At 33.3% G+C, this 27105-nt stretch overlaps 1 protein-coding gene and 1 long non-coding RNA gene across 3 annotated transcripts in view; both read right to left on the minus strand.

Moving 5' to 3' along the window:
• LOC112002330 (disease resistance-like protein DSC1) overlaps window positions 1-27105 on the minus strand; it is an 89010-nt gene that overhangs the window by 52198 nt on the left and 9707 nt on the right. The window lies entirely within an intron of this gene.
• Window positions 11383-26900, minus strand: LOC136070169 (uncharacterized). 2 transcript variants are annotated; one of them, XR_010631435.1, is made up of 3 exons: window positions 26279-26900; window positions 25405-25442; window positions 11383-11410 (listed from the first exon to the last, which is right to left on the minus strand). It is a non-coding gene; the product is annotated as an uncharacterized LOC136070169 (long non-coding RNA). The 2 variants fall into 2 exon arrangements; XR_010631434.1 differs by lacking the exon at window positions 11383-11410 and adding an exon at window positions 23111-23425.

The raw sequence follows: 27105 nt of genomic DNA on the forward strand, positions 1-27105 counted from the left end.
TAAGTTCATGGACCAAAATAGAGAAGAATAATATATAAGTACTTGCATGCATAAATAGAGAGAGTCTTGTTGATTTTGTCTGTGAGCTCTCAAATCAAATCTTATCCAATACCTACACACATAAATGCAAAACCAATCTGGAGTCATCTTCTCTGTAGGTTCCTTTTTAACGATTTCCATCAATTCATCTGTTTCAAAATGGCAAAACTTTTTGTCAGGTAAAACATGTTAAACGATCACCATAATTCATGATGAAAAATAAAGCTTTTGAGAAGAAGAAGAAAAAACTGCTGCATGCCCAACAAACACAAATAGAACGTATAATTGCAGTAGATACAAACCATTTTGACAATCACACTTCTCAGAGATCTTAGGAACAGCAGAGAACTCTGACATTGCAAATTTCTGTGCAGACGATCAAGTTGAGCAAAAGTACAATCGTTTTGAAGGCAAAAAAAATATTTGTATCAAATAAATAGCGGTCCTTATCCCAAAAAAAAAAAAAAAGCAATTGGTTTTAAAAAAATCTAATGAGTGAGAGATACGTGCAAAATAACCCTATCAGCATTTCACCACTACTCTCACGATATTAGTGGGTGGTTATAATTTAGATTGTAAAATTATTTTTAAAATTCTAAATTTTATAAATGGATAAAGTAATTTGAAAATTAACAGAAGAGTAGTACTATTTTTTAGGTAATGTTTTAGTGGAAGTTAAAGTTGCATTTTTACCAAATTATCCTTTAATTTTGTCTCTACTTAAATATAAGGGTATAGGAGTATTTTTGAATTAAAAAAAATGAGGAATCCAAACCCGAGAAACCCCTTAAATAATAGTATAGATTAACAATCATTTCTCATACTTTTATAGATTCGGTATCTCTCTAAGCCTTATAAAGCAATCATAAACCAATAATACCCTGTGGGGAGAAGCTCTTATAATTTATGGTTGCGCTCGTAGTTTTACAACCCATTAAAGGCGGTGTTGCTCATATTTATACTACTATTTAAGGGGCTTCCCCTGTTTGGATTCCACATTTTTTATGTCTAAAATACCCTCATCATATCCACTTACAAGTTTTCAACTAATGGGGATAGATATGTAAATTAAAACTTCTATACTTTAAAACCTACAAACTCACGTACGTTTTGCAGTTTCTATCTCTCATTCTTCTTCAAATTCAAGACATTTAGTTTAGCTCCACATCCTCATTTCTTTTTCTTCAGATTAAAAACATTTACTATTAGAGGCTCCAACAAATTTTCAGGTTCTATCTTTTGTAAGTTCCTCTTTGTTTTGTTTTCTTTTGTTTATTTATGATTGACTTTCTTTGAGTTCTACTTTTTTTTTTTTCTTATATGTATCACGTTAACTCTCTTTTTTCTTTTTTTTCTTTTTTAAATGTTACTGTCAAAGACTCCAACAAATTTTGAGGTTCTATCTTTTGCAAGTTCCTTTTTGTTTTGTTTTGTTTTGTTTATTTATGATTGACTTTCTTTGAGTTCTACTTTTTTTTTTCTTATATGTATCACATTAACTCTCTCTCTCTCTTTTTCTTCTTTTTTTTTTAAATGGTTCATTCGTATACTCTACCATTGTACTTCTTAATGAATTGTCATTTCATGTTGTAGGTATTGTGATCCACCGACAAGGCTGTCTTATGCTACAAAAGAAGCATTCAAAATCATTCGTGAACAGTTAAACAGTATGGCTTCCCTTACCTCCTTCATTTTTTTTTTTCTTTTTAAGAAAGTTTTGTTTTTCTTTGAGTTCTACTTTTTTTTTTTAAATATATATGTATCACGTTAACTTTTTTTTTTTTTTAAATGTAATTTTGAATGTTGGTGGTGACTGAATATATATGGTTTTGGCATTAATTTTTTTTTAATTATTTATTTAGGTATGTAGCAACCTTGAGTTCCACCCTTTTTATATATATATATATATATATATATATGTATCACGTTAAAATGGAATATTAGATAAGTTCAAGTGAGAGATTTTACAAGAATTATTATAGGTATTAAAATAAATCATTTAAAAAAACTCTAAATTTTAGATAACTTAAAAAATAAATAAATAAATAAAAAATAATAAAAAAAAAAAGGAACAAACAAATTAACAAACAATTTCTTCCATCTCCTGATCCCTCTTCTCCACGTAACGTAACATTCCCACCATTGAAAATAAAAGTAACGCTTGCCTCAACTCCACGTTCAGATCCTATCAAAAAAAGCAAAAGAAAAAAAGATCGCTTTCTTCAGATAACAACTTCTAAAAAAACTGAAGCAGTTATAAAAATTATCAATTTAAAAAGTCCTAAATTTTAGATAAATTTGAAAAACCTTTCCTACAAAATAGGAACACTCTTATTGACAAACTTATTCTAACACACGTTTTTAATATTATATTCTTTAAAAAAAAAAAAAAAAAAAAAAAAAACCTCACGTACAGGTAAAAAAAGAAAAAAAAAAACACAACTAAATAGTCAAATTTCTAATATTTTATTCTAGAGAAAACCTCACGTTCAGTAAAAAAAAAAAAAGAACTACTAATGAAATACCCTTAATTTAATAAACTTATTTCTATCTCTAAATCATAAGAAATTGTTTAAAATTTTAAATTGATAAAAATTGAAAACAAAAAAAAACCTAATGAAAAAAGCCCACGTTGTATAAAAAAATTAATCTACCATGTTCTTCTGTAAGTATCTAGTTTCCCCATAGGTTTGAGTCCGAGGACCATGCAATACCTTGGTTCTGTCTAGTACCCAGGCATAGCTGAGTGGTTAGTTTCCCCATAGGCTTGAGTCCGAGGACCATGCAATGCCTTGGTTCTGTCTAACACTTCCATTCTTCTGTAAGTATCTAGTTTCCCCATAGGTTTGAGTCCGAGGACCATTCAATACCTTGGTTCTGTCTAGTACCCAGGCATAGCTGAGTGGTTAGTTTCCCCATAGGCTTAAGTCCAAGGACCATGCAATGCCTTAGTTCTATCTAACACTTCCATTCTTCTGTAAGTATCTAGTTTCCCCATAGGTTTGAGTCCGAGGACCATGCAATACCTTGGTTCTGTCTAGTACCCAGTTATAGTTGAGTGGTTAGTTTCCCCATAGGCTTTAGTCCGAGGACCATGCAATACCTTGGTTCTGTCTAGTACCCAAGCATACCTGAGTGGTTAGTTTCCCCATAGGCTTGAGTCCGAGGACCATGCAATGCCTTGGTTCTGTCTAACACTTCCATTCTTCTGTAGGAATGGGTTTGTCCTCGGACCGCTTTACTGGAGACGGTTCCTCCTCGGGTCGGACTGTTAACCCTGCGGTGCTTTGGGCAGGGATTGTTCGGACTTTGATCTTACGTGTAGCATTGATCTCGCCTTTAATTCAAGTTCCCACCTTCCTCATTTATGAGGCGCCCTTTGGCCGTTCGCGCTTCGCGCTTGATGCTTCGATGCGCAAGACACGCATTCATTAATATCCTCGTGAATTGATACAAATCCAGCGGTTTACGGTCTCCTTGGGATTTGGCATCCTCGTGATTAGTACCGCTGATAATTCTCTTTTCGAACTTTGTGTGGATTAATTCCCACCAGTCTTCATCCTCTATATAAGGCTTTCTGGGGGAAACGTTTCTCCACACTCCATGAACTTCCCACCACAACTAGAAACATGTCCCTTCAGCTCCCTGAACCCCTTCAATAACCCTGCCAGGTTTGTGGCCAGAGTTGGAAGATATGGGGCGGCCCTGGGCAGGTGTGAGGACACACGGGCCAAAAGCCCTACCATCCCGGCCAAGAGCCGTTGTGACCATAGCCCCCACTAGGCTTCCGACGCGACAGAGTCTAGGCGTAACCCTGGTTGTGCCCTGCATGGTGGCCAAGAGGGATGTCCCTGAAGTACCTAACGTTCCTCCCCGGGGCGTACCCCTGTCGGAGGAGACGCGCAAGATCACGTCATGGCTGGTGCCCGAGTGTCGCCGTCTCCAACGGCCAACGCTCGTGAGGATTGAAGAGAATCAAGGGAACATCATGAGGGAGGGCGTCCCGGTGCCCCTGCGTCAACTCCTCTCTTTGTTCTAGCTCCGCCGCAACGGACAAGGAGTTGTTGGTGGCCTTGGAGCATACTAGCCTCAGCCCCATTCCCTCTAGCTAGTTTTAGAACAGGTCCGCCTGGGCCTCTGTTTGTAGAATTAGCTTGTACTTTTTTGTTTAATAAAATAATATGAAGTTCTTTTTCTTTTCTGTTGAATCTTCTATTTTGGATCTTCTATTTTTCTGCAATGTTGGTTTGTTTTTTTTTTTGTTTGATGCGTCGCCGCCAACCTTCCGTAAAATGACTACTTAGGAACAATCGCCCGTCGCACCTGCCAGTGCACTAATCCTCCCCACAGATGGCGCCAATTGTAGGGACTCAGTTTAGGAAGGTTCCCCAACAATACATTTTTAGAGAGTGAGACAAAGGGTTAGGCCCTAACAAGCTAGCAACGGAACACAAGCCACATTTTTCATTGAAGGGGAGTGAGCCCAATTTACAACTAAGGGTAGCTCCTCGGCCCTCGTCCGAGGAGGTTCCCCCCTGAAACTGACATGACATCAGAGTAATTCTCTGTCCTTCTCTTCAATAAGAAAAATCCCCCCCTCTAACTGTCTTGCTCGCCTTTCCTATATAGTTCTCTCCCTCCTATCCCCTTCTTCCTTCTGTTGATCATCCATTGGCCTTTTTTCTGACCCTCCGTCCCATCAAAGACCTTATTCGTACTCGAGTGGCTCACAATGATCAATATTACCCTGTCAAGGGGTTACATCCCCATTAATGCGGTCAGAGGGGGGGTAGGTGAGCACATTTAATGCAGAGGTGACAGCTCGCCTAAGGCCTGCTCCTTCGCCGTGCTCCCGTCGCCGACGCGTGGCACTGGACCCTCTCCTCCTCGGATATTCAAGGAGTCCCCTTTGGTGGGGTGGTGCTCGTGAGGCCTCGGACGCCCGAGGACGGGCCCTCCTCGGATATGTTCCTCGGAGGTCGGTTCCCTCGCTTTCATCCTCGGACCCCTCATACGTCCTCGGCGCGGGCCTTTGGGCCTGGCTTGGAGTGGGCCAAGGCTACCTGATTTTCTGGCCCCACAGGTATTTATGAACTAAAAAATGAGAAATCCAAATAAGAAAAGCCCCTTAAATCTCATACTTTTATAGATTCGGTATCTCTCTAAGCCTTATAAAGCAATCATAAACCAATAAAACCCTGTGGGGAGAAGCTTTTATAATTTATGGTTGCGCCCGTAGTTTAACAACCCATTAAAGGCGGTGTTGCTCATATTTATAATTGAATAGAGATATAAGTGTTTATATAAGTCTTGCCTCAGGACTGATCGTCCAGTCAAAGTTGTTGAGAATTGCGAAACTGCCATAGCTAATGCTCGGTGCGTAATGAAAGATAGAAAAACTGTGATGAGATAAAGCAAGTTGCAGACTCATTGCTGATGTGTTTTCTAGCAAGCTCTGATCTGGATGCCTTAGTGTGCCAGTCATGAAGTCGGAGAAAAAGGGAAAGAGTTAAGGGAAAAAAGACACAAATTGAGGACTCTCAAAGAGAAGTAAAAAGTGGAAGTTAAAAAAAGTGAAAAGTAAAAAAAAAAAAATTGAGATAGACGGCGTGGGCCTTTTTTTTAACCATTGGATTGTTAGTTTTCCACGTGTCATTCATCGGACTAAAAATGTGAGAGAACTGAAGGGTTTTTATATGGGAGGGGAGTCGCATGACTCGCATCCTATAACTAAATAAAAGGAAATGGAATTCTTTCTCCTCCCTCTTATCTTACTCCCTCTAACACGTTGTGGCTGCAACCTAGAACTATAGGGTAAAAAAAATTCATAACACAAAAATTGTGGCCCAAATTTTCTCTCCTTGAGATTCACAAAATCAATCTTGCTAAAAAGAGAATGAATGATAACTCTGCTCAAAGATTCCGTCCCTATAGATTTATTGCATTTCAATATTTTAGCTAAAAAGCAAAAAATTAAACTTTGACATTTTTTTTTCATGTGGATAAAATTTTACAAAAAGATCTTATTACATACTTCATACACACTACTTTTTGAAACCGTGTTTTCAAAATACGTTTTCAATTAAAATTGTGATAAAACACTATTTTAATTAAAATTATGCCTTTTAGCCATATAGTGGTATATGTATGGTAAGTGTCTATCGTTACTCAAAATTTTATGCTTCCTCGTTTTCATCATCCATATCTTTGAAGTGCTGCAACTATACATTCCATTGAACCATGTAGTAGTCTTTGTCCTCACTCAGTACCCAAATATACTACGTACGTTTTTACTAAACATGGCTTCCCCTAGCTCAACCGCCTCTTGTATCTCTTTCTTGATTTCCGCTTTCTTCTTTGATGAGATATTTTGAACTCTGTAGCTGAACATTGCATATTTCCAATTTTTTATATCATCAATCCCCAACAATATATCACAAGCTGTGTGTTATTATTATCAAACTACATGTCGCACTCATTACTTCTCTTCCTATATGATGTGTGTCGTTTACATAAAGATCAGCATTCGTTTCGCATACTATAAGTCCGTTAATATTTATTTATGCTATGGTTTGGTTAAGTCTGACACGTGTAACATTTATATTGGATATTAGTAGATTTAGTTAGAAACTAGCTTCTGTTTCGTAATTCAGTTATTACTGTTCATTGTGCAACGACATTCATTTCTGGTATCGGAGTTAGAGAACCGTTGGCATTGATCTCTATGTATCCCTAATTCCCTCTTTTACCATAATTAGAACAGAGCCATAACTTTTACTCTAATTTTATTTCATCTACTTCAATTTAGGTTGAAAGTCAAAATAAAATAAAAACCTTCAATTTCTCTCTTATCCCCAAGTCGTATCACTCGGTTTTTCAGACAATTTTGGGTCTTATTTCCGCACTTTCTTAATTTGGGCTTTCTCTAACACTTTTATTTTTATTTTTATTTTGTAAATTTCACTTTCCCTTTTTTAAAAAAAAAAAAATTATTTAGAAACTTCACTTTCCCATTAGTATAGGACAATTACAATGTTTCTACGATATTTTAAAAGTTAATAATGCCCCACATAAATTTAGAAGAAGTTAAAAAGGCCCTCTTTAATTTTTTGTAATAAGCACTTTGTCTCTCATTAATATCTTTTGAAAGATGGACAAAAAAAAAATACATTTTATATATATATATATATATATTTTGTATTCCAACCCACACTTGACTTTTTTTTTGTGTGTGTGTGATTAGAGAATGTAGTAATCCCAAATTATAATAAATACCCTAAATTAACCCTTACCCAAAAAACAGAAGAGCCTCTCACGCGCGTGCTCAGAGGCTAGTTTATAATTTAATAGAGATTCAGTGTTTATATAAGTCTTGCCTCAGGACTCAGAACTGATCGTCCAGTCAAAGTTGTTGAGAATTGCGAAACTGCCATAGCTAATGCTCTGTGCGTAATGAAAGATAGAAAAACTGTGATGAGATAAAGCAAGTTGCAGACTCATTGCTGACGTGTTCTCTAGCAAGCTCTGATCTGGATGCCTTAGTGCGCCAGTCATGAAGTTGGAGAAAAAGGGAAAGAGTTAAGAGAAAAAAGACACAAATTGAGGACTCTCAAAGAGAAGTAAAAAGTGAAGTTAAAAAAAGTGAAAAGTAAAAAAAAAAAAAAAAAAATTGAGATAGATGGCGTGGGCCTTTTTTTTAACCATTGGATTGTTAGTTTTCCTCGTGTCATTCATCGGGCTAAAAATGTTAGAGAACTGAAGGGTTTTAAATGGGAGGGGAGTCGCATCCTATAACTAAATAAAAGTACATGGAATTCTTTCTCCTCCCTCTGTCTTACTCCCTCCAACACGTTGTGGCTGCAACTTAGAACTATAGGTGAAAAAAATTCATAACACGAAAATTGTGGCCCAAATTTTCTCTCCTTGAGATTCACAAAATCAATCTTGCTAAAAAGAGAATGAATGATAACTCTGTTCAAAGATTCCGTCCCTATAGATTTATTGCATTTCAATATTTTAGCTAAAAGGCAAAAAATTAAACTTTGACATATTTTTTTCATGTGTATAAAATTTTACAAAAAAATCTTATTACATACTTCATACACACTATTTTTTGAAACCATGTTTTCAAAATACGTTTTCAATTAAAATTGTGATAAAACACTATTTTAATTAAAATTACGCCTTTTAGCTGTGTAGTGGTATATGTATGATAAGTTTGTATCGTTACTCAAAATTTTATGCTTCCTCCTTTTCATCATCCATATCTTTGAAGTGCTGCAACTATACATTCCATTGAACCATGTAGTAGTCTTTGTCCTCACTCGGTGCCCAAATACTACGTACGTTTTTACTAAACATGGCTTCCCCTAGCTCAACCGCCTCTTGTATCTCTTTCTTGATTTCCGCTTTCTTCTTTGATGAGATTTTTCGAACTCTGTAGCTGAACACTGCATATCTCCAATTTTTTATATCATCAATCCCCAACAATATATCACAAGCTGGGTGTTATTATTATCAAACTACATGTCGCACTCATTACTTCTCTTCCTATATGATGTGTGTCGTTTACATAAAGATCAGCATTCGTTTCGCATACTACAAGTCCGTTAATATTTATTTATGCCATGGTTTGGTTAAGTCTGACACGTGTAACTTTATATTGGATATTAGTAGATTTAGTTAGAAACTAGCTTCTGTTTCGTAATTCAGTTATTACTGTTCATTGTGCAACGACATTCATTTCTGGTATCGGAGTTAGAGAACCGTCGGCATTGATCTCTATGTATCCCTAATTCCCTCTTTTACCATAATGAGAACAGAGCCATAACTTTTTCTCTAATTTTATTTCATCTACTTCAATTTAGGTTGAAACTCAAAATAAAATAAAAAAACCTTCAATTTCTCTCTTATTCCCAACTTGTATCACTCGGTTTTTCAGACAATTTTGGGCCTTATTTCCGCACTTTCTTAGTTTGGGCTTTCTCTAACACTTTTATTTTTATTTTGTAAATTTCACTTTCCCCCTTTTTTTTTTTTTTTTTAAAAAAATGATTTAGAAACTTCATTTTCCCTTTAGTATAGGACAATTACAATGTTTCTACGATATTTTAAAAGTTAATAATGCCCCACATAAATTTAGAAAAAGTTAAAAAGGCCCTCTTTAATTTTTTGTAATGAGCACTTTGTCTCTCATTAATATCTTTTGTAAGATGGACAAAAAAAATACATTTTTTATATATATATTTTGTATTCCAACCCACACTTGACTTAATTGACGTTAATACCTCCCACACTTTGTTAAGAAATATATGTGTCAAAGTCATTTTATATTTTATTATTCAGATTATGTTATGTAATCCATTAATTTGACTTATAAAAAATGATATCTATTTATATTTTCTTCCATCCATCTCAACAAAAGCCTTGACCATTAAAATTATCTTATGAGACAGTAATGCATATTGATTGATTGAACCAAAAATAATTTTTAATCATTTATATAATTTTCCCTTTGCTAGTAGAATTGGGATTTTATTTTAGATTATGTTCCTTTTCTTTTCCTGGTTAAGTTGTTTTCCTTTTTCTAGTAAAAATAGGACTTTATTATTTCTTTTTCTATAAGGAGAGTAGGAGAAAATCTAAATACTCTTTAGAAGAAGGTGGTGATTATTAAGTTGTTATTAATAAAATTTTCTTTTGAGAGATTCTCTTTTATTTTGCCTACTAGCCCAGTTTTCTTATAACATTTACATTTTGTGGAAGAGTTGTAGTTTTTATGTGTTACAAATTCTACTTCTACACATCTATATTGCATTAGTTGGAATTAGAGCCACGCAATCCTGCATCAGAAAATCTCATGAGATCACTCTCACACAGCATGTGTGCACCACATGAGATACCATCTTCTACCACCATGCATTATCTAACAACTATTAATACAATCAACATTGTTTTGTGCAACACTACACTTGTAAAAGTTACCTTTAAAAAAGAAAAGGAAAGAGGAAAAATATACTAACTTACTAGTAATTCTAGCATCCAATCCACCGTCATCATGTGTACTACTTGAGTTTGGACTGAAACCAACACAATTTTTATAGATCGCATAAGATTTGCATTAGGATAAAAATGGTACAATTTCTCTCGTCCATTATGATATATAATGTAGCACGATATACACCCAGTTAACCACTTTTGCATGAATTTTGATGCTTCCAAATGGTAAATTTGAATGAAGGAGAGACTAGTACTTAATACTTATAGCCCGTTTGGATCCACGTTTTTGCGCATCAGCATTTCACAATTCATGTTTCCACCTTTTTTTTTTTTTTTTTTTTTTTTTAGCAGCAGTTGTTGACTTTTCTCCTATGAACAGTGCACAGGTGCACTGTTTATGAGACCTACAAACTTCACTTTTCAGTAACTTTTTCATTAAAAATAGGCTCTACGGTACTATTTATACATTTAAAAATTATTTTGCTACAGTGTTTTCAGTTTTTAGCAAAAATAAGTTGTATCCAGACGGATCTTTAAGCATTCCCTCAGAGTTAGGAGCTCATTTACCTTATAGAATCCTAGGTTAACTAAGCTGCTCCCTGCTTTTGCTCTTGCCTAATCCCTCCCTAGGGGCAAGAGAATTGAGTAGATAAAGCTTAATTATTAAGGTAAATCCAAATCTACCTTTGAATGAGTAGTCTGATAGAAAATGACATACAATTATACTTCGATATTTTTACAATTTGTAATTGTAGGATGTTCTAAAAAGGGAGAAAAGGTAGCTTTTTACAATGTTAGAAGGGAGAAAAGGTAACTTTCTTGGTTTGAAGTTTATAAGCATAAGCCCAAACCCATTGAAAAAAAAAAACATTATTTGGAAATGATAGACAATTTTTTTTCAATAGTTATGCACACCCTAATAGGCCTCTCTAATCTTTGATCTTGAGGTTGCTAAGATTAAGTTGTTTCGAAAAACACTAGTACCTGCAAAGGAGACTTTTAGAGAGTATTAGGACAGATTGCATAGAGCTTAACTAAATCACTCTTTGGAAACTAAATTAGAAAGTAAGGCAATATTGCCTTCTGGAGTTATACCATCTAATAAGCTTTCCAACTCCTCACTACTCACGTATGTTTTGAGTCATTTGACTACACATGGCTTGTCCTCAAATACTTGTATGTCTTCCTTGATTGTTCTCTGAACTTTGTGAGAACAGACTGGATTATGAAGTTGCAGGTTTTTGTTGTTCCTCTGATAATATTTTCAAACTCCCCAGAATTCCAGATGGATGTTGCATATCCCACAATATAATTAATCCACATCCAAAGGACATGATTGTTGGTCTCGAATTTTATGTCCAAACAACTTGACCTACAATTTCAACTTTCAATGTTCAACAATAAATTTGATTATGTTGTGCACCCTTTGTTACCTACAAACATCCAGTTTAATTCATGAAGTGAAAGAAAGACAAGTGTACGTGGGCGTGCGTGCCATGCTGTGGGGTACACTTCAGTGATAATCAGAGGCAATGACATAGGAAAACCCTTACTAATGAGAAAGAATGGTACCTCAATATAGGTTTCCCAAAGATCATCATCTTTTGTCACTGTTTGGAAAATTTCATCCCAGCAAAAACAATTATTTGAGGAGATCCTTGATGTTTGTATACTTTTCATTAAGCTTATATACTGATCTTCAAGTACATCATTGCCACCAAGAAGTTCAAATTTTTAACTGAATTATGCAATCATCAAGGTCAAAGGAGCTTGCACGTTGTATGAAGGACCAATTTCTTCTTTCTGCGAAATTGCTCTAACATAAGATTAATAAATAACAGACCATGAGAATTACTATTAGCAAAGGATTGGTCATCCTCTTCACCTACAACTTTAAATTAACTCTCATTATGAGATCATTAATTTTAAACGTATAGGGAACCAATGAAAAAATGAACCCTTATTTCATTTCATATTGTTTAACAAAATCAATAATCTAAAATATTACCAGAAATTGGGAGATTTCACTACTTTTGCATGACACTTTCGATCAAGAAAATCTTATGTAGTCATTGCCCCATAGTGAAGATAACTTATCACAACACCAAATAATTTTTTTTTTTTAAACACTAACCAGAGTAGAAAATGGACAACTAATGCACTTGTATTTTAAACATGCTAGTGCAGTATTCACGTGGTCTTTATCTATAAATCTGCAGGTGGTCATAAATTATCTACAGTCCTAGTTTAATTATAACAATCCTGTCTACATATATGTAGTATTGTGTGTGTGAGAGAGAGAGAGAGCATTTTTCCCAGCTCATAGTCCTCCATGTCCTGAGAGTGATTTTAGTAATTGCTCACTGACTACTGTCCAGAGTGACTTTAGTTGACAAAATGCTTGTAATCAAAGCAATCTGAACAAGCACATATATATTTAGACACATTAAACTCTTTCACCAAATTGCACATTGACTACATTCCAAGTAATTAATTTTTTTTAGTGGAGTGGAAGGCCTGACAAAAGAAACTCACACAAACACCATTACAGCCGATTTCTTTGCCTGCTTGGTTATACCCTCCTTCAGAAGTTGGATTTCCATAAATCAAGCACAAATAAACTAACTATAAGAAAAGAAGATTCTAGAAAGCAACGTGAAAACCTCTCTAAATCTGAGAGTATTCTGTATATTGAATCAAAAAAATGAAAAAGATGTGTACAAATAATGTAACTGCTCTGTTTATATACAACAAGAGAAGAAAGAAAAAGGCGGGAAAGTAAAACTAAGCTTTTTACTAACTCCTAACAAACTCCACCGTGAAACGGCTTCTGAGCTTGACCAACCAGATCATGACATCTGGTTTTGCACGTGCTTCTCTTAAGTTTACAACTTCTCACGCGTTTGCTCTGTTTCTTCATTGAACAAAATGCTGCCGTTCTCTTAGCTTCTTTACTTATTTCATCAAAGCAACCTGGTGTCGTTTCCCTCTTGTTCTGCTGTCATTTAGTTGCTGTAGATCCATCTTCAACATAAACTTTTAGACTGAAAATTGTGGGTTCTACAGCATCAGATTTTGGATGACAAAAACTGAGATAGTGCAACTGAGATTTTAACTTTCTAGGTACCATACTTATGCTTTAATTTTACATTGCAATATCATGGAAGTGTGTGTTAAAAGTTCGACCTTATATTCTTGTGTTGAGAATAGTAAGTAGTAAATAGCTAACTTCTTATCAGTACTATTTTATTTTTCTTTTAGAATCTTCTTATCAGTACTTTATTAGTCAATCGAAGGTGAGTTTTTTTTTTTTTTTTGAACTATAAAATTTTATTAAAAAACAGAAAAAATTACAAAGGAGAAAACAAAAGAGCCTTCTCCTTTGAGAACATCGCTCAGACAGGGGGGAGGGGCAATTGAAGGTGAGTTGTAACATTTTTTTTTTTTTTTAATTTTTAGATAGTTACAATAATTGAACTCTAGACCCCTAAGTACTTTGTGCATAAAGAAGTGTCAATTAAACTATAAATCTCTTGATAAGTGAGTTGTAACATCTATTGAAGGTGAGCATGCATTTATCCATAAGAAAACAACTTATTTTTTGGTAAACCATAGAACCCAACTTTTTTTTTTTTAAAGAAGTACCATTGAACCCAACTTATACGATGGCGAGAGTAATCAGTAATGTTAGGGAGGGGTAAAATTAACCACAAACTTAACTAAATCAATCAATCAAAAAAAAAAAAGGAAAAAAGTAATTTATGCTTCATTTATTATGTTATTTAATTGGCATTAATCAAATTCTTGTCATATCTGACTATAAAATTTTTTTTAATAAAATTTGTTATAACTTGGATACAAATTTTATAATAAAAAAATTACAAATTATTATGATAAAAAATATAATAAGTATTTTATTTCAACAAAATAATATATAAATGTTTGAACTATTTATCATTATCAGTAACAGATTTATGTATTAAAATATCTAATATTACAAGCACCATTTTTCGCTCAAGATCAAACAAAAGTGGATGGTGCCAACTACCAAGGATACCCTCTTTCACGCAATCCTACAAAGTTCAAAGAGAGTCCCACATGTTTTTGACTTTTGTGAAAATAGAAGGGAAAAAAAATATTTATTTGTGTGATTGGACGTAGAGGGAAAGAAAAATGTAAGAAAGATAATGATAATAAAAAATTACTACTTTATCCTTATAAATTCTAAGTTAATATTTAATTATGAAAATATAAATGTAATTTCACAAATATTTGAAAATTTTCATGTGTATAAATGTAAGAGTAATTTTGTGGATTTGGAGGGAATGAAAAAAATATAAAATTGGTGAGACCCATAAAAACTAATTATTTCCATATTTTATTTCTCACATCTCTTTCCTTATAAACAAAGGAAAAAAGAATTCTTGACAGATGATTTTCTCTTTCCTTAAGATTCACAAAATCAATTTTGCTAAAAAAGGAACAAGTGAAAAGCCATTTCAAAGATTGGGTCCCTATGGATCTATAGCATATCAATATGTCAGCTAAAAAGCAAAAAATAGAACTTTGATTTTTTTTCCCCTCACGAATAAAATTTTACAAAAAATCCTATTACACACTCTATATACACTGCATTTCAATTAAAATTGTGAAATCGAGTTTTAAAAAAAAAATTTTAGTCACATGATAGTGTGTGTACAGTAAGTGTGTATTGTTACCCTAAATTTTATGCTTCCTCAATGACATTGAGGTACCTATATATGCTTCCTCAATGACATTAAGGTACCTATAAGTCCATTTACTGTCATATATGCGTGCAACATATGAGATATGAGATGCCATGTTAAAGCTTCAAATTATTTTTGTAGAGTAAATTCTAGTACCACATAAAATGTCACAACTTTTGTCATAACTATCTTACGTGTTGTGATTGGCTACCTATTATTTCACATAGACCTATATTTTTCCCATAAACCCATCATTTTTTCCCCACTACTCACAATTTGTCATATAGACAACTATAGCAAAAGTTGTGATCTAATTTGTGATCCTAAAACCTTTTATTTTTTTATTGGAAAAACTATCGATTGAGAATCCATACCACACAATCTTACTAGTTAAGGAGAGGGTTGTGCATTTTTTACTTTTCTGGAAAAGTAGCTATTTTTTTAGTCACCACTCACTCAGATATCATAAGCATAGTTGTCAAAACGTGAATTGTATTGTGAGTCAATTTTTTATTTTTCTGTATCATGAATATAAGATACACAAACACCTAATAAAATAAATTATAGATATACATATATAAAAGGTATATTCATTATAAATTCGTAATATATTCAACTAATGACCAATTTAATCATTATTTATGTAATAATATTTAACAAAACTAACTAAAAAAATCAAATTAACATATGTTTATACCATTCACATACAAGTTAACTAAGTTGGTCCTTGCTTTTGCCTAATCCCTTTTGAGGGGCAAGGGATTGAGTAGATAAAGCTTATTAAGGTAAATCAAAATCTACATAAGAATGAGTATGTAAAGTTGTTATTTACAACTATGTATTTTGTTGGCTTTTATTCCATGCCAAATTTGATTGTAATTATTTTCAATCGTTTATATCCTGTATTTATTGTGGGATTTGTTGTAAGGGTTGTGTGATAGAAAGAGTGTGTGAAGACTCAAACATTTGGAGGCTGAAGGTTCTCGTGAGTATGTTGCGAATTAGCTTCCCGCAAAGTGAAACATGTGCCATGCACATGCTGGAATGTGAAGAGTCAGGCCAGGTGGAGATAACTATGTCTCGCAAGTATCTCGCGGGTAAGGCCTTCCTGCGAGACACCCGCAAGACAATCTGTTCTACCACCCTGTACTGACTGACTCACACATTTTGCACCTATCCTATATATACCCTCATTACCCACAAATGTTATAGAGTGCTTCAGAGAGAAAACCCTAGCCAAACACATTGGAAATTAGAGACTGTCATCCCCACCTTTCTCTATACACTTGCTTGTGGTATTTCCTCAATTCTTCCCTCTCCATTTCCATACCATTGAGAAGTTGATAGCCTAAACACTTACCTCGCCCTTTGAGTGTGTTGAGTGATGTTTTGGTGCTGCTGGGAAGCATTGGAAGAAGTCTAAAATGGCAGATGCAACATGGAGCTTGTTGCGGGATCCGGAGAGCTAGACAAGATACGGTTCCGAGAAGCCTTGTTGGAGTAGGAGCTTGGAGAGCTTAGGTGCATCGGGTAGATTAAGCTTGGAGGGTTTCTTGCTAACCTATGTATCCCAACTGATTGTCTAGTGGATCGATTTCCGCTTTGAGGGCGGCGGAGAGGTTTTTCGCCGAGTTCTTCGGTTTCCTCTTCAAAAACACGTCTTGGTGTTTTCTGTGTTTGCATCTTTCTTCCCTACTCTTTTATATTCCATTATACTGTTGTGTTGCTTAGTTTATGGATTAGAGTAGTTTATTTGTTCATCTGCTCGCATTTAAACTTTTCCGCATTTTGTATTAAGCTAGTGTAAAATCTATCGAGCCGTAACTTTTATTGGGGGGTCTAAATTGCTCTTGTGTTTTCAACACATTTACGAGCTTTCAATTGGTATCAGAGCAGGTACACTCGCTGTGGTTTAAATACCTGAGTGTGATCCTTGACCCTATTTGAGATGGACCGGTCTCAATCGCTCAATGTTCTACCATTTTTCGATGGGAACAATTATGCTTTTTGGAAAGTCAGAATGAGAGCATTTTTATGCTCTATGGATGATACCGTTTGGGATGCAGTTGAGGTTAGTTAGACCAAGCCGACGGATCCTAAATCCATTTGGGATAAGGCAGCTCTTGTAGCAACCAATGCTAATAGTAAAGTGTTAAATGCTATTTTTTGTGGTGTGTCTCCTGATGAATTCCACAGAATCTCTCATATGACGGTAGCCAAGGAAGCTTAGGAAATTTTGGAGACGACATATGAAGGTACGAAAAAAGTTAAGGACACAAAGCTTCAGATGCTTACCACAAAATTTGAAAAGCTCAAGATGGGGGATGATGAACCATTTGATTCATTCTATGGGNTTATCTCAAATTTTGAATATCATGTGGTTCTAAAGTATTTGGAAAATTTTTTATTTATAAAATTCCCCCAAGATAATCCATTATAATTTGGTAGAAACCAAAAGATAATATAAAAATTATTTTAGCACACCAAAAGATAATATAACCTCAATTCTATAATAGCCTTTTCATTAATTGAGAGTTGGACATACTTTACGAAACAATCCAGCTGCTGAACTTGCAATTTAATAGATAATTCATAATCTCCTTGTAGAAAATATGAACAACCTACACGACCAAAAGAAAATATAAAAAATATTTTATCATAACCTTTTCATTTTATTTATAATTAAAAGTTACAAATACTTGAAGAAACAATCCAGCTTTTGAACTGAATAGCCTACACAACCAAAAGATAATATAAAATTATTTAAGCATACCAAAAGATAATATAAAAATATTTTAGCATAGCCTTTTCATTTTATTTATAATTGAGTGTTGGACATATTTGAAGAAGCATTCCATCTTTATTTACAATGGATTTCCTAGCAAAGCAACTCATTCAACAATGTCCTATTTTTTTTGGTTATTTTCTTTGGTTACACAAACTGTTCAAGCAACAGTGGAATTTCCCAGCAAAGCAACTCATTAAACAATACACTGCAGAAAAGTAGAAGTAATATGTTCTGACTATGTGCAACTGTATCAAGCTCTAAACGCATGCATATTTGTTTTTTATCTAGATAGACTGCTACCTCTACCTCCATAGTGGTAATAGCTCTAAATCTATCTGACACTTTTGGACCAAGGAGGACCATAGCTGATGTACTTCGGTTATTTATTGTGCATTACAAAAGAGAATTTGTAAAATCATATCCCAAAAGGCATATGGGATACTATGGAAGGTGATGATGTGGCTCTTGCATCACAGCTTGTGGCAAGAGACAATGGTTCAAATGAAAGTTTATAGGTATAAATGCTGTATTGGGAAATTTACTTTAGCTGCTACAATGTTGCCTGATTTTGCACTACACGATTGTCACACTATTTTTGACTTATCCCTACCTAGAACTTCCCCACATGTTAACCAAACCAAATTGATCCAAATCAAAAAATTAAGCTACAGCCCAACTCAAGTTAATAAAACCAACATCAAGTTACTTAAAGCGGCTATACAATTAACTCTTAACAATAAACCGTAATTAGTTCCAAAAAAGCTAGCTACCAAAGTAGGAAAATGGTGTGCAACAAATTTTCACATGTACAAAATTACTTTAATGTCTTTGTAAAGACATTATCATAAAAGTAAATATCTTTTGAGGCATGGTCCAGGCATTACAATCCAATCAAACATGCTAAGCACCTAGCAAATATGGGAATCGATGGAATCCACATCAATTAATTTTCTAATGCCCGCAACCACCAAGCTCTCTAAACAACTTGGATATCCAACCAACCTTGTCACCTTCTGGAAAACTTCAATTAGTACTACCACACTGAAAACTTAGTTTTCATAATCAATGAAGTTGCTCATTAAATGAGACTGAAACTGTGAGGGTAAGAGTAATTCAAAACTTACAAACCAATGTTGAGTAGCCTAGTTGTTTTCCTGGCAATTTCTAAAATAATTTGAATTATTTTTAACTAAGCTTCCTCTCTCTCCAATCACTTTTCAGGCATGCTGTTTAGTCCTTCAAAGTTGGGTTTCCAAAAAGTTTATGACTGGGTAATAAGCCTAGTCATTGCTTTTGAAGCACTTATTGCTAATTTTTTTCTTATCTCCAAGCCTAATGTTGCATTGAATTGTGAAATTCCAAAAGAACTTCAAAATATGAGCACCAGATGATGCAAAGAAGTTTTTTTTTTTTTTTTTAAAGATTTAGTGGATCACTTAAAACTTGATACACTTTCCCGAATACCTACAAACATCATAAATAATGAATGAACTTGGACTTTTAAAAATAATCTCTTTTTGTGGTTTTAATATTGTGAACAATGTAATAAGAATGAAAAAAAAAAAATGAAGTAATAGATGATAGTGCAGGACACTTTGCATCAAGCATATGAACTTTTAAATCTACTTTAAATAACATCTAAATTTGTAAGCAACTTTTGGAGTTCAATTGAAGCAAATTTATTATAAATTATCGATGAAGACAGTTGGTTGGCCAGTTGAATAAAAATCTAACAAAAACATTGTTATGCTAAGTAAATGTTCAATTCCCCAATTCACTCTATAATAATATTAAATCAATCACAAGGACCAATCAATACAGGGGAAAATATAAGATCAATTACGTAGAGGATAGAGTGGGAACCTATAGGTAGATCACTTTCGGAAATATAAAACCTCAAAGAAAATTCAAACAACAATGAGTAGCCCCTTTCTCATTAAAAAATAGTAATAAGCAATATACCAGTCAACATGAACTCAGCAATATACCAAAGCTGAGTTACTGTTATCTATCAAATCATAAAAGAAAAAAAAAACATTTGAGAGGATCAAATCATAAAAGAAAAATAAACATTTGAGAGGAAATTAACATGGTCAAAATTTCACAGGTTGTGAACATATTTATCACCTCCATATTTGTTCCTTCTTTTAAAAAGCAATCCGATTTCTTTTCTCCACCATGCTTTCCTCTTCCAGCTTCAATTTTTTACCAAAAACATATGCACTTCATCTGCCATGTACAATACCCAACAATAAGTAGAAAATTTTCACAGGATAAGACCCAATCAAAAAACTCAAAATGAACAAACCCAAAAGAGGTAGAGCTCCAATTAAAAAACCCACCAATAAAAAATTCAACACCCTAAGAAAAAAGATTTAGAAAGTAAAAGGAAAAAAAAAAAAAAAAAAATCAAGCAACAGAACAAAGCACAAAAGAAATTGGGATTTAGAGATACCTCAACTCACTTATCCAGGTTCTGTCAATATTTATATACTATGAGGAGAATAAGACAGGAAGGAAGGGAGACAGAGAGGCTGCTGTTAGAAGGGAGAGAGGCTGGTGTGAAATAAGTGTGAAATCGTAGAACAAAAGGTGGGGAAGGGGAAGGAACAAAATATGAAACGGTGAAACTGAAACAGAACGTGGGAGATTGAGAGGAATGAAAGTTATAACCGTGAATAATGAATGAACTTGGACTTTTAAAAATAATCTCTTTGTGTGGTTTTAATATTGTGAACAATGTAATAAGAATGAAAAAAAAAAAATGAAGTAATAGATGATAGTGCAGGACACTTTGCATCAAGCATATGAACTTTTAAATCTACTTTAAATAACATCTAAATTTGTAAGCAACTTTTGGAGTTCAATTGAAGCAAATTTATTATAAATTATCGATGAAGACAGTTGGTTGGCCAATTGAATAAAAATCTAACAAAAACATTGTTATGCTAAGTAAATGTTCAATTCCCCAATTCACTCTATAATAATATTAAATCAATCACAAGGACCAATCAATACAGGGGAAAATATAAGATCAATTACGTAGAGGATAGAGTGGGAACCTATAGGTAGATCACTTTCGGAAATATAAAACCTCAAAGAAAATTCAAACAACAATGAGTAGCTCCTTTCTCATTAAAAAATAGTAATAAGCAATATACCAGTCAACATGAACTCAGCAATATACCAAAGCTGAGTTACTGTTATCTATCAAATCATAAAAGAAAAAAAAAAAAACATTTGAGAGGATCAAATCATAAAAGAAAAATAAACATTTGAGAGGAAATTAACATGGTCAAAATTACACAGGTTGTGAACATATTTATCACCTCCATATTTGTTCCTTATTTTAATCAGTCATGGATAAAAGCAATCCGATTTCTTTTCTCCACCGTGCTTTCCTCTTCCAGCTTCAATTTTTTACCAAAAACAGATGCACTTCATCCGCCATGTACAATACCCAACAATAAGTAGAAAATTTTCATAGGATAAGACCCAATCAAAAAACTCAAAATGAACAAACCCAAAAGAAGTAGTGCTCCAATTAAAAAACCCACCAATAAAAAATTCAACACCCTAAGAAAAACGATTTAGAAAGTAAAAGGAAAAAAAAAAAAAATCAAGCACAAGAACAAAGCACAAAAGAAACTGGGATTTAGAGATACCTCAACTTAATCATCCAGGTTCTGTCAATATTTATATACTGTGAGGAGAGTAAGACAGGAAGGAAGGGAGACAGAGAGGCTGCTGTTAGAAGGGAGAGAGGATGGCGTGAAATAAGCGTGAAACCGTAAAACAAAAGGTGGGGAAGGGGAAGGAACAAAATATGAAATGGTGAAATTGAAACAGAACATGGGAGAGAGGAATGAAAGTTGTAACCGTGAAAATTAATATGATAGATATTAGCTTAATGTGAGCGTAGCAACATTAAATGCTATGCTTCAGCTTTTAGTATTATATAGATATAGATATAGATATAGATAGATATAGATTATTACAAATTAATATGATAATAAATATAATTTCTATTTTATTTCAACAAAATAATATATAAATGTTTGAACTATTTTTCATTATCGGGAACAGATTTATGTATTAAAATTTCTAATATCACTAGCACCATTTTTCGCTCAAGATCAAACAAAAGTGGATGGTGCCAACTGCTAAGGATACCCTCTTTCACGCAATCCTACAGAGTTCAAAGAAAGTCCCACATATTTTTGACTTTTGTCAAAACAGAAGGGGCAAAAAAAAAATTTATTCGAGCGATTTTACGTAGAGGGAAAGAAAAATGTAAGAAAGATAATAATAAAAAATTGTTTTACAACTTTATCCTTATAAATTCTAAGTTAATATTTAATTATAAAAATATAAATGTAATTTCACAAAATATTTGAAAATTTTCATGTGTATAAATGTAAGAGTAATTTTGTGGATTTGGAGGGAATGAAAAAAATATAAAATTGGTGAAACCCATAAAAACCAATTATTTCCATATTTTATTTCTCTCATCTCTTTCCTTAAGATTCACAAAATCAATTTTGCTAAAAATGGAACAAGTGAAAAGTCATTTCAAAAATTGGGTCTTTGTGGATCTATAGTATATCAATATGTCAGCTAAAAAGAAAAAAATGAACTTTGATTTTTTTCCCTCATGAATAAAATTTTACAAAAAATACTATTACACACTCTATATACACTACATTTCAATTAAAATTGTGAAATTGAGCTTTAAAAAAACAATTTTTAGTCACGTGATAGTATGTGTACAGTAAGTATTTTATGCTTCCTCAATGATATTGAGGTACCTATAAGTCCATTTACTGTCATATATGCGCGCAACATATGAGATATGAGATGCCATGTTAAAGCTTCAATCTATTTTGTTAGAGTAAATTCTAGTACCACATAAAATGTTACAACTATTGTCATAACTATCTTACGTGACAAATTGTGATTGGCTACCTATTATTTCACATAGACCTATTTTTTTTTTTCACATAAACCCATAATTTTTTCTCCACTACTCATAATTTGCCATGTAGACAACTATAGCAAAAGTTGTGATCTAATTTGTGATCCTAAAACCTTTTATTTTTGTATTGGAAAAATTATAGATTGAGAATCCATTCCACACAATCTTACTAGTTGAAGAAAGAGCTATGCATTTTTTACTTTTCTGGAAAAGTATTTATTTTTTTATTCACCACTCACTCAGATATCATAAGCATAGTTGTCAAAATGTGAATCATATTGTGAATCGATTTTTTATTTTTCTGTATTGTAAATCATAAGATACACAAACACCTATTAAAATAAATTATAGATATACATATATAAAAGGTATATTCATTATAAATTCGTAATATATTCAACTAATGACCTATTTAATCATTGTTTATGTAATAATATTTAACAAAACTAACTAAAAAAATCAAATTAACATATGTTTATACCATACACATACAAGTTAACTAAGTTGCTCCTTGCTCTTCCCTAATCCCTTTTGAGGGGCAAGGGATTGAGTAGATAAAGCTTATTAAGGTAAATCAAAATCTACATAAGAATGAGTACTCTGATAGGAAATGACATACAATTAATCTTTGATGTTTTAACAATTTATAATTGTAGGGTGTTCTTAAAAGTCAATTATTGTCAAACAATGTGTTAAAAGGGAGAATCGGTAGCTTTTATATTCCTGGTTTGAAGCTTATAAGCATAAGCCCAAACCCATCGAAAAAAATACATTATTTGGAAATGATAGACTTTTTTTTTTGTTTTTTTAATCAATAGTTGTGCACAGCCTATTAGGCCTCTCCGGTCTTTGTTTTGAGGTTGCCAAGCTTGACTTGTTTCCAAAGCACTTGAGTACCTTCAAAAGAGAATTAGAGAGCATTAGGACAGATTGCATAGAGCTTTGGGTCATTTTTACAAGTGCAGAGTGCTTAAGTAATTCACTCTTTAGACTCTAAATTAGAAAGCAAGGTCAATAACATTTTGCCTTCTGGGGTTATACCAACTAATAAGCTTCCCAACTCCTCCCCGATACTTACCTATGTTTTGAGTCTTTTGACTACACATGGCTTCTCCTCCAATACTTGTATCTCTTACTTGATGGTTCTCTGAACTTTTTGAGAACTTGCCGAGGATTATGAAGTTGCAGAGTTATGCTTTTCCTCGGATAATTTTTTTTGAACTCCGCAAATGTATATAGCATATCCCCAAATATCACAAATCCCCATCTGAAGGAAACCACTGTTGATCTCCAATTTTATGTCCAAACAACTTGACCCATCGTTTTGACATTCATTACCAGAAATCAAGCCCAAATTACAAATCTAAGATCCTATGTCTGTATGCAATTGCATCTGGATGCTCCAACAAAATGAGATTTTAAAATAAAAGCTACTCAAAATTCTCCAGTTACAATGTTCAACAATAAATATGATTATGTTATGCACCCTTTGTTACCAACTAACACACAATTTATTTCAAGAAGAAAGTATTAACATCATTTCATTAAGGTAAAAAATACAAGTGAAAGAAAGAAAAGTATGTGTGTGCGCACGTGCCATGTCATGGGCTACTCTTCAGCGATAACCAGAGGAAATGAAATAGGAAAACCTTTTATCCTAGAAAGGTTACTAATAAAAAAGAATGATACCTTGATATAAGTTTCCTAAAGATCATAATATTCTGTCAGTGTTTGGGAAATTTCATCCCAGCAAAGCCAATCTATTTGAGGTGATCCTTGATGTATGTATACTCTTTCATTAAGCTTAAATAATAATCTTCTAGTACTTCTTTACCACAAAGAAGTCTAAATTGTTTACTGAATAATGCAATCATCCAAGTCAAAGCTAGTGCTTTGTATGCAGGACCAATTAAATTCTTCTGTGCAACTGCTCTAACATGAGGTTAATAAAATAATGGACCATGAGAATGACTATTAGCAAATAATTGGTCGACATCTTCACCTACAACTTCAAAATAACTCTCATTATTATGAGAGAACTTATTCTAAATGTATGAGGTACCAAAGAAAAACAGTACACTTATTTTCATTTAAAATAGCCTTTAAAAAAAAAGAATAATCTCAAGCATTACCAGAAATTGGGAGATTTCACTACTTTTACATGACACTTTCAGAAAAGCCTAATGTAGTCATCGCATAATAGTGAAGTTAAAACTTATCACAAAACAACTTAGACAATTTTTAAACATTAATCATAATAGCAAATGGACAACTAATGCACCTGTATTTTATACATGCTAGTGTAGTTGTCACATGACCTCCATCTATAAATCTGCAGATAGTCATAAATTATGTAGAGCCATAAATTGTTCATACCAATCTTGTCTACCTATTTGCAGTATTGTGAGAGAGAGAGAGAGAGAGATCATTACGCTGACTACTGTCCAGGGTAACTTACTTGACAAAATTCTATTGTAATCAATGCAATCTGAACAAGAACACATATATTTAGACAAACTGAACACTTTCACCAAATTGCTCATTGACTACAATCCAAATAATTAATTTTTTTTGGCGGGTTGGAAGGCCTGACAAAAGAAACTCACACGAACACCATTAAAGTCGATATCTTGACTTGCTTGGTTGTACCATCTATCAGAAGTTGGATATCCATAAATCAAGCACAAATAAAATTAATTTAGACTAAAAATTGTGGGTTCTACAACATCAGATTTTGGATGACAAAAACTGAGATAATGCAACTGAAAGGACCCTAATATTGTAGGTCAAGAAACACTACCATGAAAATACAACAATATAAGTCGACAATACATTATTGAATTATTTTGAAAGCACTCAATGCTGAACAAACATACCAATCATCAGATCTGGGTCTTCACTGTTGAAATATGCACTGCATACAAAAATGTTTTCTCTGTTAGTAACCTCTTTGCCATCTATAACAAATCATTTCTAATAGCTTGGCACATATTTATTTCTATATGACTGATATTTTATATATAAGAACTAAATAGAGCAAATAATTGTCTAAAGATACTAGAATGGATAAATGGAAATTCACCTAGGTATAAGAATTCTAGACATAATCTTAGAGGTTACTATTTCTCCCAATCTCAAGACAACGCATTATGTACAAGAAGAACCTTTGTATCATTACATTGCTTCCTCAAATGTTTGTATCTATGCTGAGCATCTCTGTGATGGTGAGACCAAATTTCCCATTGAAAAGTCTGACCATTTCAATCCAAGCCTTGACCATGAATCCATCACTAACTTTATTCACATTAAGCATTTGGTATTGTAACAATCCAAAGAGGTAATAATCCATTTTTTATGTCAGATTTATTCTTGGACATTCACCATTAGCACAGGAATGGCCTTCTTTTATGCACCAACAGGAATGATAAAATTTATTTATGAGGAGATAACAATTCATTTAACAAATCATTTGAGAATGCACTTGCTGGGATAGGGCTATTCAATGCGACACCGAATTGGTAAAAGAAATTTTAATCACTGACTAACTAAAATGATAAAAAAAAAAAATTTTTTTTTTTATGTACACTTGTTTCGTCACCGATTACTTTCCTTTTCTATTGGAGAAAATCTTCTTTCTTTTTTAAAAATTCGATTTTACAACTATTTGATATGATTCTTAGAAAGGAACAAAATATAATTATCAAATGAACCAATCAAAAAAAATGGAAATTGAACTTCAGTTTATCTTACATATTTGCCACATGGATCAGCACACTGAAGAGATGAGGTAAATAGGCAAACTCTAAAGTACTCTAAAAAGAGCAATCCAGCATCCTTTTGTCAAATATAATTTCTGCCAATTACAATGTCCACATTTGTTCAATCAGCACATTCCAAACTGCCTAAAACATAGTTTCTAGCAGCAACCACAAACTTATTTTGGCATGAGAAGAGAACCTACCTTATAGCCTTAAAGACCTCCCAGTACTCTCCAACCAAAACGAAGTCACTTGAACCCATTTTCATTTTTAATATGGGAGTCTTAAAGCGAAGAAGCAGACAACTAAGATGGCTTAGCTCAGTTGTACATCCCCACAAGATGATGATAGGTCCATAGAGAAGTGTGAATCACCTGTAATGCTGAAAATGCCAGTCAGGGATCTATTCACAAGAACTGAGAATTTCACAGTGCAGAGTGGAGACATAAGCTGAAGTCCAGCTTGCCCTGTAATGATATCTGTTAATAACAAAGAAATTTGACGAGTGTCACACCAGTACACAAAAAATAAAAACAAAACAGAGAATCTAGAATGCAATCCAAAACAATGTTCATGTATCACTCTTCTCTATAGACCCATATTACTGGCTACCATTGTGTTCTTATTCCAAAGACAATTTTTAAAAAAAATAAAGAGAAAAGCTAATTTCTGAAATAATTTTCTTTCCTAAACTTTCCAAAAGCTTCTTCTCATTCTTTATTTATTTTTTTTTTTTTTAGAGAAAGTATTAATAATTACAAATAGCAGTATATTGGTGGCATTTAAGCTTTGTATGTAGGATGGAATCTCCTCCAACTA

The sequence above is a fragment of the Quercus suber genome, unplaced genomic scaffold (assembly GCF_002906115.3).
Source record: "Quercus suber isolate HL8 unplaced genomic scaffold, Cork oak 2.0 scaffold_216, whole genome shotgun sequence".
Classification (NCBI taxonomy): Eukaryota; Viridiplantae; Streptophyta; class Magnoliopsida; order Fagales; family Fagaceae; genus Quercus; species Quercus suber.